Source organism: Grammomys surdaster, unplaced genomic scaffold (assembly GCF_004785775.1).
Source record: "Grammomys surdaster isolate TR1022 unplaced genomic scaffold, NIH_TR_1.0 62, whole genome shotgun sequence".
Classification (NCBI taxonomy): Eukaryota; Metazoa; Chordata; class Mammalia; order Rodentia; family Muridae; genus Grammomys; species Grammomys surdaster.
The window spans coordinates 15,333,931-15,344,953 of record NW_021604564.1 but is presented as its reverse complement, the minus strand read 5'-3'; positions in this window follow the sequence as shown (position 1 = coordinate 15,344,953).

Below are 11,023 nucleotides of genomic sequence, written 5' to 3'. Positions count from 1 at the left end.
ACACACACACACACAAACATACACTCACAAACAAACACACACACACACACACAACACACATATATATATAATGTTGTAACAAAATTAATTTTAATTTTTGTATCAATATACAAGGATTCATACCAATGAAAATCTTAAACCTGTATCAATATACAAAATTATGTGCCAATATAACAAAATATAACTACAATTTTGCAACAAAAATACAAAGATCTCTCCCAATGTAAGATTATAGCTATAAAATGGTTTTTGGTTTAAAAGTAAATTCAATAATCTACCCCTATTTGTCTAATGTATTAATATTTCTATATCTTTCCATTTTCTTTTCAAACCCCTCTTTCTTATCTAAGAAGTAAGAAAGATAAAAGGATAAAGAAGAGTAAAAGAAAAATAGAAATCCCTGAGTCTAAGTTCTCCAATTCATTTTCTCCTTATCCATGACCTTAATTACTTGTAGATATCCCTAAAATGACAACATATCTATGTTGCGGATAATATTTAAAAAATGGTGCCCTGTCCAGCTTGCTCCCAGCCAGCCGCCATTATTCTGCGGCTCTTGCTCTGGATCACAACTCCTGCTCTGGCTATTTAAAAACACCAGCCCTGGCACCCACAAGTCGCCAGGCTCTGCCAATCCACCACACTGTCTCCTCAAAGCTCAGATGAACCCTAGAGAATACCTGCCATGCCTGCAGACCTGGTAAGATGAAGACTCTTAATGCTTAAAGATTATCCAATATTTATATATATGGAAATGCTCAATTAACAAGGTGCCCACACAATTAGAATTGTAAACCCAATGACCTAACCTTGATATTAATAACTATCTCTGCTAGAGACACTCGGACATCTGCCGCCATCTTCTCTCCTCCTCCTTCCCTTCCTCTCCTTCTCTCCTCTTGACTCCTCACTCTGCCTACCTCTCACACAGCCCAGTCGCCGAGCTTTATACAGATGTAATGGGAAAATATCCCGCTACATATCTATAACTCACAAATGACAAAAACCAACTACTTCAACCTAACAAACTGAAATAACAGTTTTCTGGTAATCGCTTCCTGCTGAATTGGGGCAAAGAGTTCCTTTTGGGGGGCCCAAAATGAAATTGGAATGATGGTTAGGCCAAAAGAAAGCTAACCAGAATTATTTGTTGTCCAGTCTTTATGTGTTGAGAAAGTTCTGGATTTAATTAAAGTCCTGACTTGAACAGTTAGAAAAGCTGGATGAACTAAGGTCACCTGGGATTAGCAGTCCTTTCTGAATCTGTTCTATAAGCATGTCTCTGGAAACAGCATCAGTTTGAGGCAGGGATGGATCAGGAAGCTGAACAGCAGGCTTCAACATCTCAGCATCCTTGCTGGTGAATTCTGTCAGGACTTCTCTCCTAGTTTTCCATTCTGTAATATACAGACTTTACAAGCAACCCATAGTTCTATAAAGATATTTGTATGGAATGTGCAGCTGAGACCTTTGGGGGTAGGTCTCCCTCTATCTATTACTTTAGAAGGAGTCCAAAGCCTTTTTTTTTCCTGTTAAGACAAACCTAGAGCCTTCCAGGTCCCTCTCTCCCTCTACCTCCTGTGATAATTTTGTTCCTCTTTCTGTGTAGGATTGAAGCGTCCACACTGTGGTCTTCCTTCTCCTTAAGCTCCATACGATTTGTGGCTTGTATCGTGGTTATTCTGAGCTTTCATAAGGCAGCAGCAGGGTTTAGGAGATGGCTGAGACCATCCATACTAGAGCTTCACTTAAATGCAAGCTGAGCATGGTGGTACATATAATTCCAGCAGAAGGTGAAAATTGGGATCCTTGTATCAAAACAGCTAACTACACAAGCCTTATCAGTGAGCTCTAGGTTCAACAGAGAAGCCCTGTCTCAAAGAATACTGTGGAGAGCAATCAATAAAGACTCCTAGTATTTAGCCAGGACACCACACCATACAAACATGTGCACGTGTTCTTGTGGACACTCACATACACTTCCACATGCACTCACACATACTCCTCCCACCTCCACCCCCCCCCCACACACACACACAAGTAATTCTTTTCTTTCTTTTTCTTAAGTCAATAATGTGAAGACCTGGGCTAATATCCCTCTGCCTATCAGGACTCTTCTAATTTCATGATTTGTTAAAAAGACAGTGACTATAAAAGAGGAAAAGAACATAGAATTGTATTTCTTGTCTTACTTAAGATATTCTCTCCATGGAGAGGGAAGACAGACTCTGAATTTGGTAAAGAAAAACAATGAGATTTCTTTCTGTTTATATTTGTTGTTAATATATTGCCTATCTCTTTGTAAATGACAAACCACTAGCAAAATGTTCTGCAAAAGTGTTAGATGCTTCTTATATTATTTTCCTTTATAACGATTCCTCTTCAAAAGCCTAAATAAATAAATAAACAAACAAATAAATAAAAAGATTGTGGGGTAAACTGAACTCCTAGTACAAAGTTGTGTGGCTCCTTTTTGCTGCTATTATTGTTTTTGAGATAGTGTCCCACTGCATCTCTGGCTGTCCTGGAACTCACTATGTAGCCCAGGCTGGCCCCTGCCCCTTGAGTGCTGGGATTAGAGGCATGTGCCATCACATCTGGCATGCATGACTTTAGACAAATTGAGTTCCACCTTCCTCCTTACTATACCAGTCAGCAAGAACTTATGCAATTTACTATAGCTTCCCTTCTTTGTAAAAATTTACGAGTTGCCCCTTTTATATTAAAAATGAAAGCAGAAAAAAAAATTGAAATCAAAATGTTTCCAGTGTGCTTTTAGTAACCTTGAAAAAAAAGTTTGTGCATTTTTTTATTAGTTAGATTTTGATCACTACAGCAAATTCTAAGATGATAAATTTGAGAAGAAAACAATGTTCAAATTTTTTTTGTGTAGTTTTTACTGTTGCAATAGACCTGCTGGGCCTGTTGGTTTTAGGCTTTTAATGGAGGGCTGCATGTCATTGGGGAGCACATGGCTTTGCAAACCTGCTTATTTTGGCCAGGATGGGAAAGTTAGGGAATGAAGTGGCTTAAGATCTCTCCACCTTCTTCAACAGGGTCAGTCCCAGCAGTAACTTGAAGACTACTTATAGGTTGCATCTTAACCCTTAACCACCTCCCAAAACTACCGTCATAGCTTCAAGGTCTTACCACTCTCAGCTCTGGGGCCAGTTCAAATGGTACCCTGTAAATGAATAGACAGCAGTTTACCTTGTCCACTCTAAAAGCAACACATGTGTTCTTTTGGAGGATACAATTCTACCTTGAAAATTATTAAGAGCAAGATATCACAGATGGATGGATAAGCAATTAATACCTCTATACAGTTCAAGAGAAATGTGATTTGCCTATCAGGTTGTAATTTCTTCAATGCTATAGAAAAATCTAGCTATTGTTTAAAGTGGCCTAAGATTTAATAGGTATGTTCTCTTTAAGCTACAGTTCAATGTAAAATTAGAATCTTGGTCATTGGAATAATTTATGTATTTCCATCTCCTGCTTTTCTTCACTCTGTAACCTGTCCTTTGAATACAGAAACGCTGATCTTCAAGTCTATCCACCCATAATATTTAACCTCTTTAGAAAATTGCCTGTGCTGTAATGTTCCAGGATCTTTCATTTGAAATACAAGATCAGAATGGGGATTATTTTGCTTCTTTATAATAATATAGCTCAAGTTTAAAGAGAAATGGACATGTGTTCTCCAATTTTGCATCTCCATCAGTATGCCTGTGCTATACCATTTCAGCATAGCACCGGACTTTCCCTGTACCCTCTGACTTTTATGTTCATTTATTGAGTTTTCCAGAATAGACAGCTACTTGACACAGGTTCAATTATTTTTAGAGAACTTGGAAATCATTCGAAAATTTAGTGGCGAGAAGGCATTTCCTTTGTTAGAAATAGGAAGGGGGATTTGGCCTCTCCTGGGCCTCTTTCACCTTGGTTTCTTCAAGATGCAGTAATACAGATGTATCAAGAATTTAAAAGAACATTTTGATGAAGTGCACAAATAATAGCAAGTGTCTACACTCTAGAAGTTATGTTTGCAATTCAGTTGAAATAACATTTCATGGTTCTGTGCTAGGAAAAAAAGCATATAGCTGAGCTTTAGAATAGGTTTCAAAGAGATTCCAAAGTTTAGCCTCTTTTAGCTAATTATGTGGAAACTCTGTTCTACTTTCTTCTTGAAATTCCAGTGTTTCTAAGTAAAAGGATCCTAACATAAATAACTAAGCTCTAAACTATATGCTTAAAAGGGGTAAAAGCCACCTCTTTTTCTAAATTATTATCTTGTGTACATGTGGATGGGTAGACGTGTATTTCACATTAGTGTAGCTGTCCCAGAAGGCCACAAGCGTTGGGATACCTTGAGCTGGTGTTCCAGTTAGTTGTCATCAGCCTGATGTGGGTGCTGAAGACCTAACTCTGGTCTCCTGGAAGAACAGCAGGTTCTCAACCACTGAGCCATGTCTCCAGCCTTCCCACACCTCTTCTTATGTTCTTTTGAATACTGATCATGCTCTCTCCTTACTTAATCTTCTATAAATATTGCATGAAAAGGTTAATCATTTATTCTAATGTTACATACAAATGCTCACATTTTTAAAACATCTCAATTCAAATCTAATAAAAGACTAATATTCTAAGTATTGTTTTCTACTAAATATCTTAAATATATAGAAGGTTGAGTATTAGGGCTTGTGAGCTGGCACATCAGGTGTAGGTGCCTGACACTGAGCCCAATGGCCTGAGTTCAATTCCCAGACCTTCTGGTAGAAGGAGCAAACTGACTACTGCAGGTTGTCTTCTGGTCTTCAGAAGGATTTCGTGGTATGCATAAACTCACAGATGCATGCATTCTTTCTCTCTCTCTCACACACACACATACACAAAATAGACAAATGTTTAAAATATTAAAGAAAGTTGTATAGTAGTATATTTTCCTTAAAAGAATGAAAGAACATATAGGAAATATAGTTTTATTACTCAGATTTCAAAACAAAATTTCTACATAGTCCAATACATAAAAAAAGATTTATATGAAAATTTGGATACATACTAAAGTTCTGACAACTTTGGTCTACTGACATACACAGCATTCAGTTTATTAATAAAATTCTGTACTTGAGATTTAGATAATTTGGAAAAGACAAGGAAAACTGAATTTTGTTAATGATTGGTTAAATCATTAAATGTTAAATGGTGATCATTCAGATCATTTCTGACTGAAGAATGTCTTACTATCACTTTTTAATCTTTACCTAAAGAGTATTTTTCTGTATTTTAATTATGTCTTGGGTTTTATAATTTTTTTAGACTTTATCGAATGCTGCTATACTCGGCACTGTTTTAAGCATGAAATAATAATGCACAATATGGATATGTCTCCTAACCTCAGAGATCAGGGGCAGGAGGCTATCTTAGACACCGTAAGCGCGGACTTCAGTGGAGCTCAGCCATTTCCTCTGATCTTCACCCACATTTGAATAGCTCAGCATTGCACCTTTTCCACGAATGTCTTACGATTTTCTCATGGTTTGTTTTATTTTGTTAAGATCTATTTTTGCTGACACATACACATTCTACATAACTTAAAATCATGTGCCAAGCATTCTTAATTCTGCTAGAGGAATTTAAATATGCTTTGGGAAAAACTTACGAAATACACTTCACATTTAAATGATCATGTACAACTCTTTTCACCTCCAAGGTTGGGAGGACTCCAATGTGTTAGCAATTTAGAAATCTGTAGCAACGAGTAATAACGGGGAGGGGGAGCATTCCACAATCCTGACAATAATTTTGTCACTTTCAGTATACTGAACCCAAGCCTTCTCTTTTGGTGGACATGCGTGTTCTCTGGTGAGTGAGAGGAGGTGAGGTCATTTTTATTTTAATGTTTCATACATGAGTACATTGCATATGTTTTACCCCTCCTCCAACTCCTACTGTCACTCTCTCAAATTCAAAACCACGTTTTCCATATTTGTTGACTAATCAGTCAAGTTAGTGATGACCACTTAGGATAAGGGTCATGTCCCTAGAAATAAATAAGAATCCAAATTGGCTCTACATGTCTCAGCAGCCAGTGACTGCCTGTGGCTTCACATCTAGGGGTGAGACGCTGAAATCTTTCTTCATCATGTAGATGTGGTCTACGCAAGTCTTTTGTAGGAAGCCATATTGTTGAGAGTTCACAGGAATAATACTCCTATCCTGTCTAGAAGATACTAATAAGCAGTGACAGTCATCTAAGCCTTTACACCTTACAATCTTTCTACTCCTTCTTCTGTAATGGTCACTGAGATCTAGGTATAGGGAATGTGATTTTGAACATTTAAATGAAATCTAGTTTTATTTTAAGGTAATTAATTATCAAAAATATTAAAGATATATAGTGTTTTTAAGTAAGGCACTGGGGCCCTTCCTGTAATTTTAGTCCTTGGGGGACTAGGCAGGAAGATCATAATCATGATGCTAGTTTGGAATATGACATGAGAGCCTGAGAAGAAAAAAAGAAGAAAAGAAGAAAAATGGAAGGTAGAATCAGGATGAAATGGATCTCTCTCTCTCTCTCTCTCTCTCTCTCTCTCTCTCTCTCTTTCTCTCTTTCTCTCATACACATACCACATGCACACACACACACACACACACACACACACACACACAGAGAGACAGAGAAAGACAGAGAGAATGGCACACAGGCAGATAGATACACAGAGATATAGATAATTTAGTTATATCAAAATAATTTCAAATTAAGACTATGATTTAAAAAAAATTACTAAAATATATATGGCTTAAAAATTGTCATGTTAATTACTTCAAGTATACATCAAAGTGGACTCAAGTGCATTCACCTTGTTATTCTGTAACCCTAAGGGCTATTTCTTTTAATAAGGGAAGAACTTCTTCATGAGAATGAATAGAACGTTAGGATCTCAGGTTATTCATTTTTTTAAAAATAACATAACTCAAGTATTGTTTGCATATTTGTATTTTTATATTCTTTGAAGCCTTCAATTATTTGAAAGCTTGTTTTCTTTGTTTTTTCTGTTTTTTTGTTTGGTTTTTGTTTGTTTGTTTGTTTTTTGAGACAAGGTTTCTCTGTGTAGCCTGGCTGTCCTGGAACTCACTCTGTAGACCAGGCTGGCCTCGAACTCAGAAATCCACCTGCCTCTGCCTTGCAAATGCTGGGATTAAAGGCATGCGCTACCACTGCCTGGCAAAAGTTTGTTTTCTATACCTCTCTTTCTTCCTCTAGCCACTTCTGCAAGAAGGCTATGTTTCCCAGGTATGCAGAATGCTGTTATGCCTTCTGTGGGGATCCTAGGCAGGAAAAGGAGAGATTTCCCAAAAAAGGCTATGATAGTTGCAGCTTTACTGTGTTTCTGAGCCTAGTGAGAAAGCTGAGACAACAGAAAACACACTCTGCTCTATTACGCATGGATTGGACTTGCAACTTTTTCTTGACCAACTTTCCTGGGTTTCCCAATTTTTGCTTTTTGTCCTAAAAGTCTGTTTCCTAGATTTAGCTCCTGCCTAAGGCAACTACAATGCATGGAGGTGTGCGGGGCGCGCGTGTAGTGGTCTCGCCGGCAAAAAACATACACACACGCACACACACACACACCAGAATCCTTCCGTAGAAACACGTTTATTCCCATAAACCAAAATGGTGGTAGAAGACCCCTCCCAGCCCTGGGAAAAACCCTTATATACCCTAGAGCGGCGTAATCATCTCTGATTGGCCGTAAACTCGTAGCGCGCCAAACGCCGTGGGATGGGCTTAGCCTTGGCGGGCTTTACATGGCACATGCGCACTTTATTTGTTTACTAGGAAGAATTATGGCTGACAGCGCCACCTAGCGATGGCGGACTTTGCCAGCTCTGCCGCGGCTCCTAACATGGAGGGTATTACCCAGGCTCACAAGTCCTGGAAAATGTTTCCAGTGAGTATTTGAAGGAACTACAAATTAATAGTATTCTTTAAAAGGAAAAAGAGGGAAAGAAGATACTTGCTTGGCTCTTATACTCAATAACACCAACAAAAAAGCTTTACTGTCTTACAGAAGCTGAGGGGTACATTCAGTTGAAATCTTTTAGGAAGTCTAGTGTTATTGCCACTTGTGAATTCCAGGAGGAAGATGCAGGACTCAAATCCGTATTGCTCAACTGGTGTTTCACTTGGTGAGAAATGTTTGAAAGCAAAAGCTCCAGCAGCAGACTGAGGAATAGTTCCATGGGTCTAGCAGGAGTAACATATGCTTGAGGACCTGAGGTTCAGTCTCTTAGCCACAAGAAAAGCTGATGATAATGCACCATGTCCTATAATCCCAGAAATTCTACAAGATTTTAGACAGTGACATAAGGATGCCAGAAATTTTGAGGTTAGAATATGCAATGAAAAGACAATAGAGACTGTGTCTCAAATAAACTACGGGGGGAGGGGGTCAACACACAAAACTGTCCTTTGACTTCCATATATACTACAAGGCATGCTCCCCCCACAGACATGTATTCATGTTGGTGGTGATCGATGTCTCTCTAATGAAGTATAGTGGGAGCATCAACACACAGAATTATCCTCTGACCCACATGCATGAAAAAGCGTGCTTCCCCTACCAACTCCATAAATGTATTCATGTTGCAGGTAGTAAATGTGGGAGAGAAATTATCTTTAGCATAACAAGTGTGACATATCTTTTGCTGAAGTGTCAGAAATTATTGCAAATACATTTGTAGAGTGTTATATATCCATATGTATCTTTCTAACAGTTATTTCCAGTTGTATATGATTGTATGCACATATATTCAAATTTTGAAGTACATACATTAAAAACATAATAAAATCTCAATTTTTGCAATACTTTATCTTTTTCATATAATTATAGAGAGATGAATAAACCAAAGCTGTAACACACAGGCAATGCTATTTGCTGGACGACTTGTTCTGGGAACCTGATTGGGGAGACAAGGGACTAAAGAGAGAACAGACCCACACAAAGACATATGTATAGAAAAGCTGCGGTCAGATGGGATGTCCACACTCTGAGGTAGTGGTAAGAGATCCTCAGCACTTCATGTGAACAGCACAGTGGAAGGAGTTAGTCTGGCTAAAGAGTCTTCTAGGGGAGGTGGGAAGTCTCATACTGTAAACATACTGGTCAATCTTTAGTAAAGGTTCCTACTTGCATACTGCCAACATCTGTATTCAGACCAGAGAAAGGCTTTGCTATGCCTGTGAGCTTCACCTTATAGGGAAGGCTTTGCCATTCCCACAGGTCTGCAGCACTGGGTCCTTGAATGCAATGTCAACAATACACATTTCCTGAGGACTTGAACTGCTCTTTATACACTCATTTAGGGCTTTCTCTGATCAAACAGAGCAAAGATTCCTGGCAGCCGCAGTCACAGAAGGGAAGAGATGGAGAGTCCTCAATTCCTAAAACTTTTTCTTTTGCTCTCCACTTGCCTCCTCCAAAAATCAAGCTCAGAGATAAACCGTTCAAGGAGAAGATTACAGAACTAAGACCTGTCTACCTCAGATCTTGTCACAGTTCACCTTTTGATGGCCTGTTGGAAAAAAGAGTCAATAATCTTTATTTTACAGTCACTGCTCTGAATTATAAACTTGTGTAGACCCTACCTATCAGATACCCACATTTTATTTGAGAGGGACAGTCTTGTTTGTGGTCAAATGATTATACTTTGGAACATAATAATTTAAAATTTTCTTTGGTGTTTATTCTTCAAGCTTTACATTTTAAAAACTCTTTTGGAGATTATAGTTAGACAAGCATATACCCATTTTGCATATTATTGTATTGTTTCCCACCATGCTGAAAGTTCAGGCAGGAGTGTCAACAGAATCTAAAGCAAGCAAAGCTACATAGTGGATTCCAGAATATCTTGGGCTATAGTGTGAAATCTTATCTTAGAAGAAAGACTCTTTGCCAATGTATTTTAATAATGCCTAAATTTATCCCAGCTATCAATTTCTGTAATGAATGAGAAAGGTAAGTCACAGATGTAAGTTACAGAAACATGAGTTTTTCTTTGAAGTTATTACATAAGTGTCAAAGGACTCTTTGAGAAATATTATTGGCTAATACCCCATTTCTAGCCATAAGGAAAACTACATTAAGTTTATCATTTTTCCATTAGTGTGAAAGAACTTGTAGTGGAAATCCCAGAAAGTGATTATGAACCTATTCTGTAGAAATATTACTAACCATGTATGCAGCCTATTGTTTTCTTTATTCAACAAAGATCTAGTAAAGAAAATTGAGAAAGAATCAATATAAATGCATGTGTCAGACTCATGTACACTTTGAAAGCTGAGCTTTCTAGCTTTACTAAGAGATGAGCAGTCTGCACACTGTGATGATCCATCTGGAATAGAAATAACTAAACTATTTAACCATGTATCAGATGGGCTTAATACCACTTAGAGAATTCATAATTTCATTGTGTGCACTTAATATAAAAATTATAAACAAAGTGAAAATAATCACAAATATTCGACATTCTTTGAGAAGGCACCATAGTCTTGCTGAGAAATTTTATCAATATATCTTATGATACTTAGACCATGTGGGACAATAATTTTTAAGGAAAATTTACTAGTGAAATGATAAAAAAAAAACAGCCAATCAAACAGAAAGATAAATAGACAGACAAAATCAATAAAATAACAAAACTTTTACCCCAAGTTTTCATGTGGTATTTCATCATTTTAAGACTATTCTCCAAAATCGATTTTATAAAACACTGATCAAAAAGTAAATATGGGAACTTTATTTTAGCTTAATATATAATTTTTAAAAAATAAAGACTATGTATCTATATATGTATTTCTAAAACACACTTATATTTTGAAAATGATTCTCTTTTGCTTTGAATGTGTACATGACATTTTTACTGTAATCATGTAAATTAAACTCAGAAACATAATCTAAATATCACTTTACAGATGAATTACTTAATATTGAAAATAATAGTAAACATTATAAAAGAT